This window comes from Scyliorhinus torazame, chromosome 6, assembly GCF_047496885.1.
Source record: "Scyliorhinus torazame isolate Kashiwa2021f chromosome 6, sScyTor2.1, whole genome shotgun sequence".
Taxonomy (NCBI): domain Eukaryota; kingdom Metazoa; phylum Chordata; class Chondrichthyes; order Carcharhiniformes; family Scyliorhinidae; genus Scyliorhinus; species Scyliorhinus torazame.
Window position 1 is genome coordinate 47,233,284 of NC_092712.1, and position 23,327 is coordinate 47,256,610.

Sequence of the window (23,327 nt, forward strand, 5' to 3'; positions counted from 1 at the left end):
CTGCGGTCGTTCCCCTGAGAAACAAGTATACCGCTTTGGATACTTGTGGGGGGGGACAACTTACCAGGGGTAAGCCATGGGGTACGGGCCTCTGGCACGGAGTCTGTCCCTGTTGCTCAGAAGGGAAGGGGGAGAGGAGCAGAGCATTAGTAATTGGGGACTCTATAGTCAGGGGCACAGATAGGAGATTTTGTGGGAGCGTGAGAGACTCACGTTTGGTATGTTGCCTCCCAGGTGCAAGGGTACGTGATGTCTCGGATCGTGTTTTCCGGGTCCTTAGGGGGGAGGGGGAGCAGCCCCAAGTCGTGGTCCACATTGGCACTAACGACATAGGTAGGAAAGGGGACAAGGATGTCAGGCAGGCTTTCAGGGAGCTAGGATGGAAGCTCAGAACTAGAACAAACAGAGTTGTTATCTCTGGGTTGTTGCCCGTGCCACGTGATAGTGAGATGAGGAATAGGGAGAGAGAGCATTTAAACACGTGGCTACAGGGATGGTGCAGGCGGGAGGGATTCAGATTTCTGGATAACTGGGGCTCTTTCTGGGGAAGGTGGGACCTCTACAGACAGGATGGTCTACATCTGAACCTGAGGGGCACAAATATCCTGGGGGGGAGATTTGTTAGTGCTCTTTGGGGGGGGGGTTTAAACTAATGCAGCAGGGGCATGGGAACCTGGATTGTAGTTTTAGGGTAAGGGAGAATGAGAGTATAGAGGTCAGGAGCACAGATTTGACGTCGCAGGAGGGGGCCAGTGTTCAGGTAGGTGGTTTGAAGTGTGTCTACTTCAATGCCAGGAGTATACGAAACAAGGTAGGGGAACTGGCAGCATGGGTTGGTACCTGGGACTTCGATGTTGTGGCCATTTCGGAGACATGGATAGAGCAGGGACAGGAATGGATGTTGCAGGTTCCGGGGTTTAGGTGTTTTAGTAAGCTCAGAGAAGGAGGCAAAAGAGGGGGAGGTGTGGCGCTGCTAGTCAAGAGCAGTATTACGGTGGCGGAGAGGATGCTAGATGGGGACTCTTCTTCCGAGGTAGTATGGGCTGAAGTTAGAAACAGGAAAGGAGAGGTCACCCTGTTGGGAGTTTTTTATAGGCCTCCTAATAGTTCTAGGGATGTAGAGGAAAGGATGACGAAGATGATTCTGGATATGAGCGAAAGTAACAGGGTAGTTATTATGGGAGACTTTAACTTTCCAAATATTGACTGGAAAAGATATAGTTCGAGTAAAATAGATGGGTCGTTTTTTGTACAGTGTGTGCAGGAGGGTTTCCTGAAACAACATGTTGACAGGCCAACAAGAGGCGAGGCCACGTTGGATTTGGTTTTGGGTAATGAACCAGGCCAGGTGTTGGATTTGGAGGTAGGAGAGCACTTTGGGGACAGTGACCACAATTCGGTGACGTTTACGTTAAAGATGGAAAGGGATAAGTATACACCGCAGGGCAAGAGTTATAGCTGGGGGAAGGGCAATTATGATGCCATTAGACGTGACTTGGGGGGATAAGGTGGAGAAGTAGGCTGCAAGTGTTGGGCACACTGGATAAGTGGGGCTTGTTCAAGGATCAGCTACTGTGTGTTCTTGATAAGTATGTACCGGTCAGACAGGGAGGAAGGCGTCGAGCGAGGCAACCGTGGTTTACCAAGGAAGTGGAATCTCTTGTTAAGAGGAAGAAGGAGGCCTATGTGAAGATGAAGTGTGAAGTTTCGGTTGGGGCGATGGATAGTTACAAGGTAGCGAGGAAGGATCAAAAGAGAGAGCTAAGACGAGCAAGGAGGGGACATGAGAAGTATTTGGCAGGAAGGATCAAGGAAAACCCAAAAGCTTTCTATAGGTATGTCAGGAATAAGCGAATGACTAGGGAAAGAGTAGGACCAGTCAAGGACAGGGATGGGAAATTGTGTGTGGAGTCTGAAGAGATAGGCGAGATACTAAATGAATATTTTTCGTCAGTATTCACTCAGGAAAAAGATAATGTTGTGGAGGAGAATGCTGAGCCCCAGGCTAATAGAATAGATGGCATTGAGGTACGTAGGGAAGAGGTGTTGGCAATTCTGGACAGGCTGAAAATAGATAAGTCCCCGGGACCTGATGGGATTTATCCTAGGATTCTCTGGGAGGCCAGCGAAGAGATTGCTGGACCTTTGGCTTTGATTTTTATGTCATCATTGGCTACAGGAATAGTGCCAGAGGACTGGAGGACAGCAAATGTGGTCCCTTTGTTCAAAAAGGGGAGCAGAGACAACCCCGGCAACTATAGACCGGTGAGCCTCACGTCTGTAGTGGGTAAAGTCTTGGAGGGGATTATAAGAGACAAGATTTATAATCATCTAGATAGGAATAATATGATCAGGGATAGTCAGCATGGCTTTGTGAAGGGTAGGTCATGCCTCACAAACCTTATTGAGTTCTTTGAGAAGGTGACTGAACAGGTAGTCGAGGGTAGAGCAGTTGATGTGGTGTATATGGATTTCAGCAAAGCGTTTGATAAGGTTCCCCACGGTAGGCTATTGCAAAAAATACGGAGGCTGGGGATTGAGGGTGATTTAGAGATGTGGATCAGAAATTGGCTAGCTGAAAGAAGACAGAGGGTGGTGGTTGATGGGAAATGTTCAGAATGGAGTACAGTCACAAGTGGAGTACCACAAGGATCTGTTCTGGGGCCGTTGCTGTTTGTCATTTTTATCAATGACTTAGAGGAAGGCGCAGAAGGGTGGGTGAGTAAATTTGCAGACGATACTAAAGTCGGTGGTGTTGTCGATAGTGTGGAAGGATGTAGCAGGTTACAGAGGGATATAGATAAGCTGCAGAGCTGGGCTGAGAGGTGGCAAATGGAGTTTAATGTAGAGAAGTGTGAGGTGATTCACTTTGGAAGGAATAACAGGAATGCGGAATATTTGGCTAATGGTAAAGTTCTTGAAAGTGTGGATGAGCAGAGGGATCTAGGTGTCCATGTACATAGATCCCTGAAAGTTGCCACCCAGGTTGATAGGGTTGTGAAGAAGGCCTATGGAGTGTTGGCCTTTATTGGTAGAGGGATTGAGTTCCGGAGTCGGGAGGTCATGTTGCAGCTGTACAGAACTCTGGTACGGCCGCATTTGGAGTATTGCGTACAGTTCTGGTCACCGCATTATAGGAAGGACGTGGAGGCTTTGGAGCGGGTGCAGAGGAGATTTACCAGGATGTTGCCTGGTCTGCAGGGAAAATCTTATGAGGAAAGGCTGATGGACTTGAGGTTGTTTTCGTTGGAGAGAAGAAGGTTAAGAGGAGACTTAATAGAGGCATACAAAATGATCAGGGGGTTGGATAGGGTGGACAGTGAGAGCCTTCTCCCGCGGATGGATATGGCTGGCACGAGGGGACATAACTTTAAACTGAGGGGTAATAGATATAGGACAGAGGTCAGAGGTAGGTTCTTTACGCAAAGAGTAGTGAGGCCGTGGAATGCCCTACCTGCTACAGTAGTGAACTCGCCAACATTGAGGGCATTTAAAAGTTTATTGGATAAACATATGGATGATAATGGCATAGTGTAGGTTAGATGGCTTTTGTTTCGGTGCAACATCGTGGGCCGAAGGGCCTGTACTGCGCTGTATTGTTCTATGTTCTATGTTCTATGTAGAACACCCGGAGGCCTTGTTCATCATGGCTGGTGACTTCAACCAGGCCAACCTCAAGAGTGTATTGCCAAAATTCCATCAACACATCTCCTGTCCCGCCAGGGACCCCAACATCCTTGACCACTGCTTCACAAACATAAAGGGCGCCCACCGATCCATCCCCCTACCCCACTTTGGAATATCAGACCACAAGACGGTGCTCCTTTTCCAGGCATACAAGCAGAAACAGAAGCGGGAGAATCTTGTTAAGAAGGTTGTCCAAAGCTGGTCCGAGACAATGGAAGAGCTCCTACTGTCATAATATACACCAGTATATCCATGGTGCAGACACACACACGCACACTGATGGGCATGCAGTGGGACCAATCAGCATACACAACATCGCAGCCAATCACCAGTGAGAGTACACGCACTATAAAGACAGGGGACAGGAGAGTTCCCGCTCATTCTAGTAGCAGCCAGCTCAGAACACAGAGCTCACAGCCTGCAACACAGACATTCACCATGTGCTGAGTGCATCACCTGGTTAGGACTAGGCAAGGGTCAACAGTTAAAGCTGGTATTGCATTTACCCACAGTTCAAGTATGTTAATATAGTTAACCTTATAATAAAATAGAGTTGCACCACTTCCAGTGTTGGTGACCTGTTTGTGATCCAGAACACCCAACACATCATGGTACAAGGAGTGGTTGCGTACTAGCACTTCTGAGACCCACCTGCAACTAATCAGCATTCTGGCATCCTGAAGTATGGAGAACATCAACCCGCCGCCGCCGCTCCGCATCGCCGGCACCTCAGCGTACAGTGACAACCAGCAATGATACCCAGGCAAGATGTTCAAGATCCGGGTTCCACAGCAGCTCCAGTGCCACGGTGATCTCCGCGAAAACTGGCGGGCATTCCGGCAAAAGTTTGAAATCTTCCTGCTGGCAGCCGAACTAGAAGACCTGGCCGATCCTGAAAAAACAGAGCTTCTTCTCACCATCGCGGTGCCAGAGCAGAAGAAATCTTAAAATAATTCAAGTTCTCCAAGGGGCAAAACAGGAGCGACTTCCAGGCAGTCCTGCACAAATTCGGCAAATACTTTGAGGAAAACACACTCCAACCAGCAAGGAAAGGTAAGAGAAGCGCCAGTACTCACCTCGAGGCCAAAATCCCGGAGCAGAAAATGATTTTGGTTCGCAGCCATCTTTCTAAAGGGACTGTACTTGGGCAGTTGCGCGACGCCGCGCATGCACAATCACGAAAACGGCCATCAGTAAAGGAACCGCGATCTGCGCATGTGCAAACGCCTCCTACATGCTACATGCGCGTCATGCGTCAGAGGCCCCGGACATGCCCATTTAAAGGGGAAACATCCCAAATCAAAGAAAACAACCTTCCTTCACCTGGAATGACAGCACAATGCCTCAAATTGAACCAGGAAATTAAATAAACCTCCGAAGAACCCTGCAACAAGCAATTACCTACCCCCAAACCGAGTCCGATTCCGACTTCCCGCAGACCAGTAACACAGAGGACCCGAGGGAGCCTTTTCGACTCGCTGTAAAGAACAGGCTGTCCCCGAATCAAAACCACCAGCCGCTGTCGGTGCACAGCATTGATCCAGGCGACGAGTGGTGTGCCACCCTGACGGTCAACCGATCCCAGATACGATTCCACCTGGACACTGGTGCTTCTGCTAATCTCCTAGTGTGGTCAGACTTTCAGACCCATGGGGTTAAACCAACCATTCTTCCATTGACCTGCCAGCTAGTGGACTACAATGGCAACGTCATTCCTGCTACCGGTTCATGCCAACTCAAAGTGACGCACAACTCGTGAAAAGCCATCCTTCACTTCGAGATTGTGGGCTCCTCGCAGGACTCTCTGGTGGGCGCACAGGCGTGCAAACTCCTAAACCTCGTTCAACGAGTACACTCTCTCTCTCCAGAGGACACGTCTGCCTTCCAGGATGCGGACTTCAGTGCGCAACTCAATGCCATCATCGACCAGCACCGCGATGTTTACGAAGGCATGGGAACGCTTCCATACACTTACAAAATCCTGCTCAAACAAGACGCCACGCCTGTGGTTCATGCACCTCGCAGAGTCCCAGCACCCCTCAAGGACCGCCTCAAGCAGCAGCTGCAGGACCTCCAGGACCAAGGAGTGCTCTCCAGAGTGACAGAACCAACCGACTGGGTCAGTTCCATTGTGTGCGTAAAGAAGCCCTCTGGCGAGCTCCGGATCTGCATTGACCCAAAAGATCTGAATCGCAACATAATGAGGGAGCATTACCCTATCCCCAAGTGCGAGGAGATCACGTGCGAGATGGCTCGGGCCAACATCTTCACCAAACTTGACGCCTCAAAAGGATTCTGGCAAATTCAACTAGACAGGTCCAGCAGAAAGCTGTGTACCTTTAATACCCCGTTTGGCAGATACTGCTACAACAGGATGCCGTTTGGGATTATATCGGCATCAGAAGTATTCCACCGGATCATGGAGCAAATGATGGAGGGCATTGAGGGTGTGCGCGTCTATGTTGACGACATCATCATTTGGTCCACCATCCCGCAGGAGCATAACAGTCGTCTCCAGCGCGTTTTCAAACGAATACGGGACCAAGGCCTTTGCCTCAACAGAGCCAAATGTTCCTTCGGCCAGACGGAACTCAAGTTCCCAGGGGACCACATCTCCCGGTTGGGTGTGCGGCCGGATGCGGACAAGGTGGCAGCCATCACGGCCATGCAGAAGCCAGCGGATAAGAAGGCGGTCCTCCGATTTTTGGGCATAGTCAACTTCCTGAGGAAGTTCATCCCCAACCACGCCCCCATACCACAGCTCTCCGGAACCTGGTCAGGAAGACAACAGACCTCCAATGGCTTCCCGCCCACGAGCGCGAATGGGAGGAGCTTAAGACCAAGCTTACCACGGCCCCGGTATTGGCATTTTTTGAAACCACGAAGGAAACAAAAATTTCAACGGATCCCAGCCAATCCGGCATTGGGGCGGTGCTCCTGCAACGCGATGAGGCCTCATCATGGGCCACTGTTGCATATGCGTCACATGCCATGACCCCCACGAACAGCGCTACGCGCAGATCGAAAAGGAGTGCCTGGGCCTGTTGACTGGGGTCGACAAATTTCATGATTACGTGTACGGCCTCCCCCAATTCACTGTTGAGAGCGACCATCGCCCGCTGGTCAACATTATACAAAATGACCTGAATGCTATGACCCCTCGCCTCCAGCGCATTCTGCTCAAAATCCGGTGGTACGATTTCCAGCTCCTATACATCCCGGGCAAGGACCTGATCATAGCCGACGCTCTGTCCAAGGCAGTCAACACCCCGTGTGACCCAGAGGGGTTTGGCTGCCAGGTTGACGCCCATGTGGCCTTCACGGTCTCCAATCTGCCGGCCATGGATGAACGCCTTATCCACATTCACCGCGAGACTGCGGCTGACCCCCTACTACAGCGTGTCATGCGCCACATGATGGATGGGTGGCTCAAGGGCCAATGCCTGCAGTTCTACAATATCAGAGACGATCTGGCAGTAGTCGATGGTGTCCTCCTGAAGCTGGACCGCATCGTGATCCCGCACAGCATGCGCCAGCTCGTTTTGGAACAGCTACACGAAGGCCATCATGGCGTGGAGAAGTGCCGACGGAGGGCCCGAGAGGCTGTGTACTGGCCCGGCATCAATGAGGACATCGCCAACACAGTGCTCAACTGCCCCACCTGTCAGCGGTTCCAGCCGGCCCAACCGCGTGAGAACCTACAGCCCCATGAGTTGGTTATGTCCCCTTGGTCTAAGGTAGGCGTTGACCTGTTCCATGCGCTTGGCAGGGACTATGTTCTGATTGTAGACTTCTTTTTGAACTACCCGGAGGTCGTACGCCTGCACAACATCACATCATCGGCGGTCATCCGTGCCTGCAAGGAGACCTTTGCTCGTCACGGCATCCCACTCACTGTGATGTCGGACAATGGCCCCTGCTTCGCGAGCCCGGAATGGTCCAACTTTGCCAGGAGATACAACTTTGTGCATGTGACATCCAGTCCCCTGCACCCCCAATCCAATGACAAAGCGGAAAAGGGCGTCCACATCGTCAAACGGCTCCTCTGCAAGGCTGCCGATGCAGGATCCGACTTCTACCTCGCCCTGCTGGCCTATCGCTCGGCCCCACTGTCCACTGGCCTGTCGCCAGCCCAGCTGCTCATGGGTCGCACCCTCAGGACCACGGTGCCGTCCATTCACATCCCAGACCTCGACCGCGTTCCGGTCCTTCAGTGGATGCAACAGTCTCGTGCATAACACAAGGCGGCGCATGACGCTCGGGCGACTGATCTCCCTGCTCTGGCGCCGGATGACAACGTCCGCATCCATCTTCCGGAGGGTGGCTGGTCTGCAACTGCTGTGGTTCTTCGGCAGGTGTCTCCCCGCTCGTTCCTGGTTCGTCTGCCAGATGGTTCCATTCGCCGCCGCAATCGGCGTGCCCTTCGTCTCGTTCCACGCTCGCTATGTGATCCTCCACCGGTGCCACGCCCTCCTGTTGTCCCCAACCTGGACTATGTGGAGATTCCGAATACTCTGCATCCTCCTCACTCTGCCGTGGCCCAGCCCGTTCCTCGGCCGGTGGCTCCTGACCCACCCTTGAGGTGGTCAACTAGAATTCGTCGCCCATCTCAGAGACTTGACTTATGAGTTTTACAATGTTGGACTCTTTGATCTGTTCTGTTATCCTGTTTAATCGTTCCAGTAGTTTGTATATAATGTTCATTTCGTTGTTGGTGTGACACCCTATTTCTCTGCACCAGGCACCTTCCCCTGTAAATAGATTAGCCTCATGTACATAGTCATGTAAATAACACGCGCCCACATAGTCAGGTACATTCACTACATGATATTTATTGTCACGCAGGCACATATTCTTTATATAAAAGGGGGGATGTCATAATATACACCAGTATATCATGGTGCAGACACACACACGCACACTGATGGACATGCAGTGGGACCAATCAGCATACACAACACCGCAGCCAATCACCAGTGAGAGCACACGCACTATAAAGACAGGGGACAGGAGAGTTCCCGCTCATTCTAGTAGCAGCCAGCTCGGAGCACAGAGCTCACAGCCTGCAACACAGACATTCACCATGTGCTGAGTGCATCACCTGGTTAGGACTAGGCAAGGGTCAACAGTTAAAGCTGGTATTTCATTTACCCACAGTTCAAGTATGCTAATATAGTTAACCTTATAATAAAATAGAGTTGCACCACTTCCAGTGGTGGTGACCTGTTTGTGATCCAGAACACCCAACGCATCACCTACGTGACCGCTTTGAGTAAGTGGACTGGTCCATAGTCAAGAACTCAGCGGCCAACCTAAACAAGTATGCCACCACCATCACAGACTTCATCAGTAAGTGTGTTGAATATTTTGTGCCAATGGAGGTAGTACGCGCGTTCCTCAACCAGAAACTATGGTATAACTGGGAGATTCACTCCTCACTGAAGACCAGGTCTGAAGTATTCAAGACAGGTGACCCTGACCCATAGAAGAAATCTAGGTATGACCTCCACAAAGCATTCAGGGACGCCAAGAGACAATACCAGACAATACCAGACTAAGCGAGAGACACAGACTGACGACACGGACTCTCGTCGATTGTGACAAGGCCTAAACAATATCACGGCTACAAAGCAAAGCTGAGTAGAATCTCTAGCAACGGAGCACCCCGCTTTGATGAACCCAATGCATTCTGTTTGTTTCGAGCAGGAAACAAACAAACCATTATCAACTGCCCCAGTAGCATTGGACACACCCATACCTACCATCATTGCCTCCAAAGTCAGATCAGCCTTCTTGACAGCGAATCCTGGAGCATCTCGACAACAAGGATTCCTATATCAGACTCTTATTGATTGACTACAGCTCCGCCTCCAACACCATAATCCCAGCCAAGTTCTTATCAAAACTCCAAAACCTAGGACTTGGATCCTCACTCTGCAACTGGATCTTCGACTTTCTGACCCATAGACCACAATCAGTAAGGTTAAACAACAACACCTCCTCCACGATAGTCCTCGATACCGGGGCCCAAGGCAGTGTACTTAGCCCCCTACTGTACTCCGTATATACACACGATTATGGGGCAAAATGTGGCTCCAACTCCATTTACAAGTTTGCTGATGACACAACCATAGTGGATCGAGTTCTCAAACAACGATGAGTCAGAATACAGGAGGGAGATAGAGAACCTATTGACATGGTGCAACAACAACAATTTCTCCCTCAATGTCAGCAAAACTAAAGAGCTGGTCATTCACTTCAGGAAGCAAAGTACTGTACACACACACTCCTGTCTGCATCAATGGTGCCGAGGTGGAGATGGTTGGCAGCTTCAAATTCCTAGGTGTGCTCATCACCAGCAATCTGTCCTGGTCCATCGAGGTCGAAGCTACGCCCAAGAAAGCACAACAGTGCCAATACTTCCTCAGGAAAGGAAGGAAATTCGGCATGTCCGCATTGACTCTTACCAACTTTTACAGATGCACCATAGAAAGCATCCTATCGGGCTGCATCACAGCCTGGTGTGGCAAGTGCTCGGCCCAAGACTGTAAGAAACTACAGAGAGTCGTGAACACAGCCCAGTCCATCATGTGAACCCGCCTCCCATCCATTGACTCTGTCTACACCTCCCGCTGCCTTGGGAAAGCGGACAGCATAATCAAAGACCCCTTCCACCCGGGTTATTCTCTCTTCCAATCTCTTCCATCAGGCAGGAGATACAAAAGTCTGAGAACACACACTAACAGGTTCAAAAACAACTTCCTCCCCACTGTTACCAGACTCCTAAACGATCCTCTTATCGACTGAACTGATCTCTCCATGTATCTTCTCTACTGAGTAGCACTATACTCTGTGTGCTTCACCCGATGTCCATGATAATGTATTTACATTGTGTATTTATCATATACCCTGGGCGGGATTCTCTCAGGCCGGGGATCGGACCGGAGAATCCCCGCGACTGGCACGAATTGCGCCACGCCGCCCTGACACTGGGACACGATTCTCCGCAGAGTGGAAGTCGGCGCCATTGGCGCCGCCATGGTCGGCGCGGCGCCGGTCGGGGGCCGCTCTACGCAGCCCCCACCGCCGATTCTCGGCTCGGGTGGGCTGACCGGCCGTTACAAAAAGCCCGAGTCCCGCCGGCGCCGGCGCCAATTCCCTTGGAGACCGCCACTAATGCCGTTCAGTCTGGTCCCAAGGCAAAGGGGATAGATCCCAAAGCCTTGCTTACCTCAGGGAACTGCATATTAAAGTGAGATTAGCTAACTCGCTCTAATATGCAGATTTGCCAAAATGTGATCCCACCCATAATGGGCGGACTTCACATTATGAAGCAACGTGGCCGGTAGATCGTGCCCGTAGTCATTTTTCTGAGCCTTTGGGAGTTTTTCCTCGGTCTGTCCACACTTAGAAATTTGTTAAGCAATGGGAGCTGAACCCGCCGCGATATCAGCTCCTCAGAGATTGGGGTGCCATTTTGAAAAGGTACCCGGATCACTAAGTGAGCTGTAGTGTTCCCCCACATCCCGACCCATGGACAAAGTCTCTTCCCGCACCCTTGGGCATTACTCCACCCGCCCCTCCCCCCCCGGGTGCCAGAGGGCGAGCCAGGGTGCCACCCTGCCCTCTCCGCGACCACCCATGGGTTGCCAATGGCCTGAGAGAGCCCCCCAGGTGCCGTTACGCCTGGTCCGCGTTTATGTGGGCCAGTACTAAACAGCTCCCAGTTGCTGGGGAGGCCGTTTGTTCCCGGCGCCTGGAAAATCCGGCTAATGCATATTTAAATAAGCTAACATCCCTGGTTAATGGAAGCAGAGTGGGGGTGAAAACCACGACTCGTTATTGCGGGGCGGGGGGAGGTGAGAAGAGGGATGTTGTCTTTGTTTGTTGGGATAACAAGCCTGGGGTGGTTGGTTTAGTTTTGTTTGGGATGGGGGAGGGAAGGGTGGGGAAGGGTGATAGTTCCGGGTTGGGGGGGGGGGGTGGAGATGGAGGAGGAGGTGGGCTGCTGACGGTGAAGGTCTCTTTGTGGAGCTGCTGGGTGGAGGGAGGTGGCAGTGGCCATCTTGGGTGGGTCTGTATTCTGGGAGGAGCAGGGCCCTGTTGGATTTCCTTACGACTACAATGTGGCTGATCAGGGTGGTGGGGCGGAGGGGAGGCGGCATGAGACACCCAACCAGACTGGTCACATGGAACGTGAAGGGATTGAATGGGCCGATTAACAGCCCCTCCAATCCGACTGAGAACGTGGAATGTGAGGGGCCTGAATGGACCGGTGAAGAGGGATCGAGTGTTCGTGCACTTAAAGGGACTGAAGGCGGACCTGGCCATGCTCCAAGAGGCACACCTGAAGGTGGCGGACCAGGTCATGCTAAGAAAGGGATGGGTAGGACAGGTATTCCACTCGGGACTGGACGCGAAGAATAGAGGGGTGGCAATATTGGTGGGAAAGCGGATGTCATTTGAGGCCAAGACTATTGTAGCGGACAATGGAGGGCGATATGTAATGGTGAGCGGTAGGCCGCAAGGGACGTGGGTGGTGTTGGTAAACGTATACGCCCCGAACTGCGATGATGCAGGATTCATGAAGCGCATGTTGGGGCGCATTCCGGACCTGGAGATAGGAGGCCTGATAATGGGAGGGGACCTCAATACAGTGTTGGATCCAGCACTGGACCGCTCCAAATCAAGGACTGGAAAGAGGCTGGCGGCGGCCAAGGTACTTAGGGGGTTTATGGATCAGATGGGGGGAGTGGACCCATGGCGGTTTGCAAAAAAAAAATAGAATGAGCCGATTAACAGATCTTGAGTGTTTAAAGAGTGAATGTGGTTTTCTGACAGGAGACTCACCTGAGGATTAGGGATCAAACGAGGTTGAGGAATATTTTCAGTCTCACAGATTCTATTTTGCCATTTCGCTGGATAAAAATCCTGATTTTGAATGGATCTTTGAGCGTTTTCCTATTGCCACGATCAAAAATAAAAGGTTGCGTCACATAGCCAGCCAAGCGGTTTATTTGTGTGCCTCCACGCCTGTGGTACTTCAATTTGAATCCTATAAAAAAAGTGAAGAGAAATTTCGAAGAATAATCTCCAGATGTCTGACGCATGGAAAATCCATCTATCCAACGACTCCTGGGTAAAAAAATACACTCCCCCTGTGTGGATATTTGAGTATCTACTGCAGTCATAACTTAATCCGTTCAAATTGGGCCAACAGCAGCAAGACTGTGCCTAACGAAAACAAAGCTTCGCTTCTCAGCCTTTTGGCGAAGATCAAGCCTCAGATCGAGCCCAAGATGAGGTGCAACGCCTTTTCTTGTCAGCTTGGATCTTGTGTGTGTGTCTCTCTCTTGCGGAGGCCAAGAAAAGGCTTCAATTTGAATTTAAAGTGTTTTTTGAGCGAGCAATGGGATGGATTAAGGGTTTGCCCCGTCCACTCTGCGGGTTGGGTTTGTAACTTTAAGGATGGGGTAAAAAATTGAAAACAAAGCAAACTCCTGCACCTCGAAGCACTGAGTTTTACCTTCACCAGAATCTTAGCACCTCCTGTCTGAGGCAATTGTTATTCGTCCACCACTGAACATCAGTTTGAAAGCATCCGCGATTGAATAAACTGGACATGTTCTGTTGGGCTCTTCCGATAATTAACAACGCCCTTTGCTTTTTCTAGATGAGCGGGAGTACTTTGAAGAAGGGGCCATTTCTGAGCAGCAGATGCAGGTTGATATCAGGCAGAAAGCCACCTAAATAATCAACATCTTCATCACTCATTCATATTGCCAGATCACTGTTCATTGACACTCCTTGATTCATTCTGCACCAGTGCCAGATTTTGAGCGGCGCTTGGAATGGCAGCAGCAACTTCCTGATCCTGTGCAGACTAAATACAGCTGGCTTGGGTTGTTTCCACGGTTACCAAGACAACTGCTTGCTTTTGTTTGGGAGCCATTATAATGCCTTGCCTGATTGATTTTAAGGAAGAAGAATTCAGTTTATTTAATATAGATTAAAGTGGCTTCTATGAACAAAGTCAGTGATCTGATATTTGGAGATCAGGGATCTTCACAGATTCATAAACAGTACTCTTGTCAAAACATTACCATTGATAACCAGAAAGTTGGTGTGAACCAGAATGCTGTTTTGAGTGCAAACCGGAAGATACTGTTTAATGTTGTTCGATTCATTAGAAAAGTAATGCTTGGTATTGTAGTTCTATTGGCTGTCATAGTGGCGCATCGCATTATAGTCCATTGCACTACACCACAGAAAATTAAGAATTTATAGCTCAGGAAGCCATTTGGTCCATTCTGTCCATGGCAGCTCTTCTTTTTCCCATTTCCCCATTTTGTGGCCGAATCTTCAGAGTTATAACCTACCCTCTAGCTATCTGCAAATTTTGAAGCAACTTTTCATTGGAGGGATTTTACTCAGCGGGTAAAATAGTAAATTTGAGTCAGAGACATGGAACTCAGCCTTTTGTCTCCTGAGGATTAGCTGAAGCAATAGGTTTGCATTTCTCTGGCATTTGACTCCGAATCCAGCCTAGCCTGCTTGGGTGAAAGTCTCCTCCCTCTATCCAGCTGTAGGGATTCTATCCAGAAGGAATCAAATCAGTTCTTTGGGCGGGGGGGGGGGGGGGGGGGGGGGGGGGGGTTATAGTACAAAACTGGCACTAATTTGTGACTGCATATCACTAATGGGCCATCTGACTAGGAATGACCATAGGTATGAAAAATTGACCAAAATTAATGTACAGTGTTAAGACACAGTTGAGTAGGTTTTACCTGATATCTGGTTGTCATACACCTAATTACCGAGATGCTGAAGCCGGGTTCCCAAAGTGGAAGAACGCTTTATTTCCACAACAGATATAAATTTTCCTGTTCAAAATGTGTTGACTTGAAAGCCTCTATCTCACTGTAAACATTCTGTAATATCCTGGTCATCCTGTCATGACACATTTTATCTTGAAATGAACCTCTACTGCACACTGTTCAGGACATCATTTAGAACCTTGTTAGCCCAAAATATTCCTACCTTGTTCTGGGGGAATCATAATTTCCTTGTTGCATTCTAAATGAAAGATTCTTTCTCATTCTATTCATCTCAAAAGCTCTTGGCCCATTTACACCTATCATGTTGATCTTAGTTAGATTAAATTTGAAGCTGTCTTTGAAGACGGTGGCCACCTTTGAACAGAAACAAAGTGCATGAGAAAAAGGCAAACACCGGTCATCATCATTATGTGGCTTGAAGGAACCTTCGTATTTTTTAAACTACATTGCCTGGTTAGAGCTGAGATATTCAGGAGGCCACATCGCTAAGGCCAGGGTCGAATGGCGAGTCCGGATTGTGACATTTGCTAAGTCCTACTGAGAGTGAGTGGAAGAAGCAATAGGTCAGGGAAATGACGGCAGTAGCTTTGTGCTGGGATGGCTATGCCGAGAGTTGGCCTAGGAGCATAGAGAGTGAATGTGTACGTGACCAACAGCAGAGAGGCTGGACCCAGAGTTGACCTGGCATGGGCACAAAGTTGGCTTCCTTCTTGGTATTCTCGCATCTCATTGGTCCATATTGTAATGTGGCAGAAATGGCACTTTGTTTAGTTCACTGTGAGGATGTGAACATCGTTTGAATAGGGGCATTCACTACCCATCCTTGGGTTGCCCTGAAGAGCTGATGGTGGGTCTCCCAAGTGACTTGTGAGGCTATTGATGAGAACGATTCTATTTCAATCACCTTAGTGTAGGACTGGAGTCGCATACCGAACAGATTGGATAAGGACTGCATACTTCCTTAACCTAACGAGACAGTTGTGTTTTTTTTACAAACTCCTGCAGCTTCATGGCCATTTTCTTGATACTTTTATGCCCAAACATAAAAATGAAATACGCTTCTGTCCAATCTGGATGCCTGGGATAGCACGCTTAATTTCAATACTTAACAGGCAATCCAAATAATTGCAGTAACCTGCTATCAACTTGACTGTCCACCACTTTAGAAAACTTGTTGTGATACCATTCTCATGCTTGCATCGTAAGCAATGTTTTCATCGTTTCTAAATCATTCTTGTGTTACAGTACGCTGAAGCGTGATTGAATTCATGATTTTCTCAGTGGACACAAATGTTGGATTAGGAATAATGGATGTTTGTCTCTCTTAGCCTGGGCATGCTTGAGGGAAATTAAATGCTTTTGTCCATTCTCTTGGTATCTTCATCAGCAATGTGGCAGAAGTAAAATAAAATTACTTGCTTTTACCGCCGTCATGTCCAGAAGCTTCAGTCCTTGCGTCAGGGATGGACTGCAATGGAATAAATACGGGGAGTTATTGGCAGAAATATATGATGGGCAGGCAGATGATCTGCTATGTATAGCATGAGAAAGATCAAATTATTTCATTCGATATCACCTTTGTTGGTGCCCTAGTTTAGTTTTGCCAGAAATACAAGTGTTTCTGCACTTGGAACAAGCACAGTCATGTTTATGACTTTCCCTGGTCAGAAGATATGGGGCGCGATTCTCCGATGCCGTGCCGTTTGGGAGAATCGCCTGGGGTGCCATTTTTTCACGCGACGCCGGTCCGACGCCCTCCCGCGATGCACCCAAGCGGCGAGATCGGCACTATCTAGTTCTGCACGGCACAGTCCGGTGAATCGCCCGAGACACCCAAAATGGCGATTCTCCGCCACCCCTGCTATTCTCAGGCCTGGATGGGCCGAGCGGCCTGCCCAAAACGACGGCTTCTCGCCGGCGCCATCCACACCTGGTCGCTGCCGGCGGGAACAGCGCGGGAACACTGGGGGGCGGCCTGTGGGGGTGCGAGGGGGGTTCTTTCGCCGGGGTAGGACTCAAAAGGGGTCTGGCCCGTGATCGGTGCCCACCGATCGGCGGGCCGGCCTCTCTGAAGGAGGACCTGCTTTCCTCCGCGCCCCGCAAGATCCATCCGACATCTTCTTGCGGGGCAGCCTCGGGGAGGACGGCAACCATGCATGCACGGGTGACGCCAGTTAGGCGGCGGATGACGCGGCGCCGCTTTTATGCGGCGCCAATGCCCGGCGCGCGCTGACGACGCTGCTTTAGCGACACGCCCCCCGAGTTTCTCACGGCCCCGATCCTAGCCCATTGCCGGGCCCTGAATCAGTCGAGACCGGGGCCAGTTCGCGCCGTCGTGAACCTCGACGGCGTTCATGACGGCGTGGGCACTTAGTTGCGGGAGCGGAGAATCGCCCCCATGGCCTTTTCCTTATCTGCCTCTCTTCTTGCTACCGTTTATTTCTGTTTCTTCTGTTGTGCTTCTCTGTCTAATATTTATTTTTGCCTCTTTCTCTGCCTCTTTCTTGGCGGCATGGTAGCACAGTTGGTAGCACTGTTGCTTCATAGCTCCAGGGTCCCAGGTTCGATTCCCAGCTTGGGTCACTGCCTGAGCGGAGTCTGCACGTCCTCCCTGTGTGTGCATGGGTTTCCTCCGGGTGCTCCGGTTTCCTCCCACAGTCCAAAGATGTGCAGGTTAGGTGGATTGGCCGTGTTAAATTGCCCTTAGTCTCCAAAAAGTTGGGGTGGTGTTACTGGGATACGGTGGAGGTGTGGGCTTGGGTAGGGTGCTCTTTCCAAGGGCTAGTGCAAATGAGATGGGCCGAATGGCCTCCTTCTGCACTGTTAATCCTATGATTCTATGAAATAGAAGACGTTCAAGAAATGGAAGAAACTAAGAACCAGAAGTACCATTCTTGGGAGAAATTGCAGGAGCAAATGGAAACAATTGGTTCAAGGACATAAAACACATTTCAGGTCAGGCAGTGGAGCAGAAGCTTCAATTCTATCAGACCATGAAAAGTGGTTAAAACCAAACACTGATTTCCTCTTCCTAATAAAGGTTCAGGGCTTTCATAAAGATTATCAGCAGTACTCACTTGAGTTATCAGCTGGCAAGAGGACCAACTGATGCCTTATAAGAGTGGAATGGTTAATTCTTGGGGTTGTGTAAGTATGCCCCAATGACATTGGGCAGGTGGTGGTAAATCTGCCGCTATGGCTGGAACCAGCAAATGGCTAGGCAGAAGAAACAGGCAGTATTTGGGTGGAAACAAAGGTACCTAGGTTCTGCCCAGTGGCCTGTCTCAAATAATGGTACTAGATCAGTATTTTGTTTTGTTTTAACAAATATTTTATTGAGGTATTTTTGGTATTACAACAACAACAAAATAAATAATGTACATGAACCTATAAACATAGTGCAAAAGCCGTCTCCCTCCCTTACAAGTCCCACCTTTATTTAGCTTTAAATTGAGGGGAGATAGATATAGGACGGATGTCAGAGGTAGGTTCGTTACTCAGAGAGTAGTAAGGGTGTGGAATGCCCTGTCTGCAACAGTAGTGGACTCGCCAACACTAAGGGCATTCAAATGGTCATTGGATAGACATATGGATGATAAGGGAATAGTGTAGATGGGCTTTAGAGTGGTTTCACAGGTCGGCGCAACATCGAGGGCCGAAGGGCCTGTACTGCGCTGTAATGTTCTATGTTTATTAACCCCCTACTTTAAACTAAACTAACCCCCGCCCCCTTCTGCTGACGATTAATTTTCCGCAAAGAAGTCGATGAATGGTTGCCACCTGCGTGCGAACCCTAACATTGACCCTCTCAAGGCAAACTTGATTTTCTCCAAACAGAGAAAGCTAGCCATGTCCGATAGCCAGGTCTCCGACTTCGGGGGCTTTGAGTCTCTCCAAGCTAATAGTGTCATAATATACACCAGTATATCATGGTGCAGACACACACACTGATGGACACACAGCAAGACCAATCAACACACACAACACCGCAGCCAATCACCAGTTAGAGCACACTCACTATATAGACAGAGGGCATCAGAGTTCCCGCTCATTCGGGATGCAGCCTCTCAGAAGGACAGAGCTTACAGCTTACAGCACAGATCTTCACCATGTGCTGAGTGCATAGAGTAGTTAGAACAGGCATAGGTTTTTAAGTTTAATCTAACATCGTGTTAACCCACAGTGAAAGTATGTTCAACAGTTTCTAGCTTAATAAAATAGTGTTGTACTATTTTAAGTGTTGATGACCTGTATGTATTCCACGGATACAGAGCACCCAACACATCACATAGTATCCTTCTCCGGGCTACCAGGGAAGCAAAGTCCAGAACGTCTGCCTCTTTCTCCTCCTGGATACCCGGATCTTCCGACACCCCGAAAATCACCACCTCTGGACTCGGTGCCATCCTTGTTTTTAACACCGTGGACATGACATCTGCAAACCCCTGCCAAAATCCCCTAAGCTTCGGACATGCCCAGAACACATGGACATTGTTCCCTGGCCCTCCTGCACACTTTGCACACCTGTCTTCCACCCCAAAGAATCTGCTCATCCGGGCCATTGTGAGCCCGATGAACGACCTTGAATTATATCAGGCTGAGCTTGGCACATGTTGTGGACGGGTTGACTTTACTCAACGAGTTCGCCCGTAGACCATCCTCTATATCTCCTCCCAGCTCCTCCTCCCACTTGCGCTTCAGCTCATCGCTCTGCATCTCCTCTGACCCCATAAGTTCCTTATAAATGTCAGAGACGCTCCCCTCTCCTACCCACCCTCTGGAAACTACCCTGTCCTGAATCCCCTTTGGTGGTAGGAGCGGGAAGGTTGACACCTGTCTACGTAGGAAGTCCCACACCTGCAGATACCTGAATTCGCTTCCCCTCGCTAACCCAAACTTCTCCTCCAGCGCCTTCATGCTCGGAAAACTCCCCTCTATAAACATATCCCCCATCCTCTCAATCCCCGCTCTCCGCCATATCCGGAACCCCCCATCCATACTTCCCAGGGCAAACCGGTGATTATTACAGATTGGGGACCAGACCGATGCTCCATCTGCTCCCACATGTCTCCTCCATTGCCCCCAGACTCTCAGGGCCGCCACCACCACGGGGCTGATGGAGTACCACATCGGCGGGGACGGCAGAGGCGCAGTTACCTACGCCCCCAGACTGGTGCCCTTGCATGAAGCCGCCTCCGTATGCTCCCATGCCGACCCACCCCCTCACCACCCACTTCCTGATCATGGCTAATTTCGCCGCCCAGTAATAGTTACTAAAATTTGGCAGCGCCAGCCCGCCCTCTCCCCGACTCCGTTCAGGCATTACCTTCCTTACACGCGGGGTCTTGCCCGACCAAACAAAGCCAGTGATCACTTTGTTGACCAGTTTAAAAAAGGACCGCGGTATAAAAATGGGGAGATACTGAAATACAAACAGGAATCTCGGGAGGACCGTCATCTTCACCGTCTGCACCCTCCCAGCCAGTGACAACGGAAGCACGTCCCATCTCCGAAAATCGTCCTTCATTTGGTCTACTAGTCAGCCAGATTTAATTTATGCAGCTGGTCCCATTCCCGCGCCACATGGATGCCTAGATACCTAAAGCTTCCCTCTACTAATCTAAATGGCAGCTCCCCAATCGCCTCTCCTGTTCCCTCACCTGGACTGCAAACATCTCACTTGTCCCCATATTTAGCTTATACCCCGAAAACCAGCCAAATTCCCCTAGAATCCTCATGATTTCTTCCATCCCTTCTATTGGGTCCGATACATACAGAAGCAGGTCATCTGCATAAAGCGAGACTCTGTGCTCCAACGCTGCCCCCCTGCCCCCCCCCCCCCCCCCCGGACCAGCCCTTTCCAGCTCTCAGAGCAATTGCCAATGGCTCTATAGCTAGCGCGAACAACAGTGGGGAGGGGGGGCATCCCTGTCTCGTCCACCAGTGCAGTCCAAAGTAGTCCAATGTTGTCATATTCGTCCGTAGGCTTGCCACAGGAGCCTGATACAGCAACCTGACCCAGTCAATAAAGCCCCGCCCAAATCCAAACCGTCCCAGAACCTCCCACAGATAATCCCATTCTACCCGATCAAAAGCCTTCTCTGCGTCCATTGCGACCGCTATCTTCACCTCCCTACCTTCCGGGGGCATCATGATCACGTTTAATAGCCTTCTTATATTGGCCACCAACTGCCTACCCTTAACAAACCCCGTCTGGTCCTCCCCAATAACGTCCGGGACACAATCCTCAATCCTGGAGGACAAGGTTTTGGTCAGCAGTTTGGCATCCACATTCAACAAGGATATCGGCTTGTATGACACACACAGCTCTGGGTTCTTGTCCCACTTCAGGATCAGCAAAATTGTGGCCTGTGACATCGTCGGGGGCAGCACCCCTCTCTCCCTTGCCTCATTGAACATCCTCATCAACACCGGCCCCAATATCCCAGAGAACCTTTTATAAAACTCCACTGGGTATCCGTCTGGCCCCGGGGCTTTACCCGACTGTATGTCCTTCAGACCCTCCACTATCTCTTCCAACCCAATCGGGGACCCCAGAGCTTCTACCAGCTCCCCGTCCTCCTTTTGGAAATTCAGTCCCCTAAGAAGTGCCTCATCCCCTCCGGCCCCGTAGGGGGTTCCAACCTATTCAGCCTTCTGTAGAAATCCCTAAAAGCCTTATTCACCCCTGCTGACTCTCCAACCAGGTTCCCATCTCCATCATTTACTTTCCCTATCTCCCTGACTGCCTCCCTCTTTCTAAGCTGCTGTGCAAGCATTCTGCTGGCTTTCTCTCCATACTTGTAGATCGCCCCCCTCGTCTTTCTCAGCTGCTCCACTGCCCTCCCTGTGGTTAACAAGCCGAACTCCGCCTGTAGCTTCCGCCCTTCCCTTAAAAGTCCTGCCTCTGGGGTCTCCGCATACCTATCGATCTGTAGTATCTCCTTTACCAGTCGGTCCGTCTCTGCCCTGTCTACCTTTTCTCTGTGGGCCCATATCGAGATTAGCTCCCCTCTAACCACCACCTTCAGTGCTTCCCAGACCATCGCTACTGAAATTTCCCCCGTGCCGTTGACTTGCAGGTAGCTCTGAATACATTTCCTCAGCCGCTCGCACACTCCTTCATCCGCCAAAAGTCCCACATCTAGCCTCCAGTGCAGGCGCTGGTTACTGTCTTTACTAACCTGCAGGTCAACCCAGTGCGGAGCATGGTCTGAGATTGTGATTGCCGAGTACCCCGTGTCCACCAGCCCCGTCAGTAAAGCCCTGCTCAGAATAAAGAAATCAATCCGGGAGTGTGAATAGAAGGAGAATTCCTTCACGCTCGGCTGCCCAAACCTCCATGAGTCCACCCCGCCCCCCATCTGCTCGATGACCCTTTTAGTTCCTTTGCCATTGCTGGCACCCTGCCCATTTTTGAGCTTGACCGGTCTAAACCAGGGTCAATAACTGTGCTGAAGTCCCCTTCCATTTCCAACCTGTGCGAGTCCAGGTCCGGTATCTTCCCCAGCATCCTCTTTATAAACTCCACATCATCCCAATTTGGCGCAAACACATTTACTAATACCACCTGCACCCTCTCCAGTTTCCCACTGACCATAATGTACTGACCTCCCACATCCGAGACTATTCTACCCGCCTCAAACACCACCCGCTTATTGATCAGGATCACAACCCCTCTAGTCTTTGAATCTAGTCCCGAGTGAAAGACCTGACTGACCCAGCCTTTCCTCAATCTAATCTGGTAAGCTACTCCTGCAACATTACCACATCCACCTTCAGTCCCCTCAGATGCGCGAACACGCGTGCCCTCTTGACCGGCCCATTTAGCCCTCATACATTCCAGGTGATCAGCCTAGTTGCGGGGCTCATTGCCCCCCTCTTCGCCGATCAGCCATCCCATATTTTGGGTCAGCCTCCAGCCCATGCTCCGCGCCTCCACCGGCCCGCCCCCAGGCAGCCTCTGCCCCCAACCGCCTCTCTGTCCCTTAGCACAAGTCCCTCCCTTGTCAGCAGAACATTCCCCCCCCTAGTAACAACATAATATAACTCAACCCCTTTAATAAACCTAACATATGCACACCCCCCACTACGCTTCCGTGATCTAGCCCACCCAGCTAGCTTGGTGGCCCCCATCCCTGGCGCCAAAAAGTCTTCCACCTATTGTTCCCTCCCCACCCTCCCCCTCGCTCATACATACATATTCCCATGACAAACAATCCCAACGCAATTGCCCGACAGAAAAAACAGGAAGAAAAAAAACGCTAACAAAGATCAAGTAAGAGATCCAAAATCTAAAAAAGCACACCTCTATCCCCCAACAGTGCAAATGTAAACCTTAACTCACTCAGCTCTGCCACTGGTCCCAAATCAATACAGAAGACATTACAGACAGTTTCCACAAAACGAGAATTAAAAAAAAAACATGAACGTTGTAGCAAAGTTCAAAAGTTCTCAGTCCACCATCGGTCCTTTCCTTTTCGCGAAGTCCAGCGCGTCCTCAGGCAACTCAAAATAAAAGTGCTGTTCCTCGTACGTGACCCAGAGACGGGCCGGATACAACAGTCCAAACTTCACCTTTTTCTTAAAAAGGGTCGACCTGATCTGGTTAAAGCCTGCTCTTCTCCTGACCACCTACCCACTCAGGTCTTGGTAGATCCGCAGGATACTGTTGTCCCATTTACAGCTCTGTGTCTGCTTGGCCCACTGTAGAATGCACTCCTTATCCAAGTACCTGTGGAATCTCACCACCATTGCCCTCAGGGGGTCTCCCATATGCGGCTTCCTTATGAGTGCTCTGTG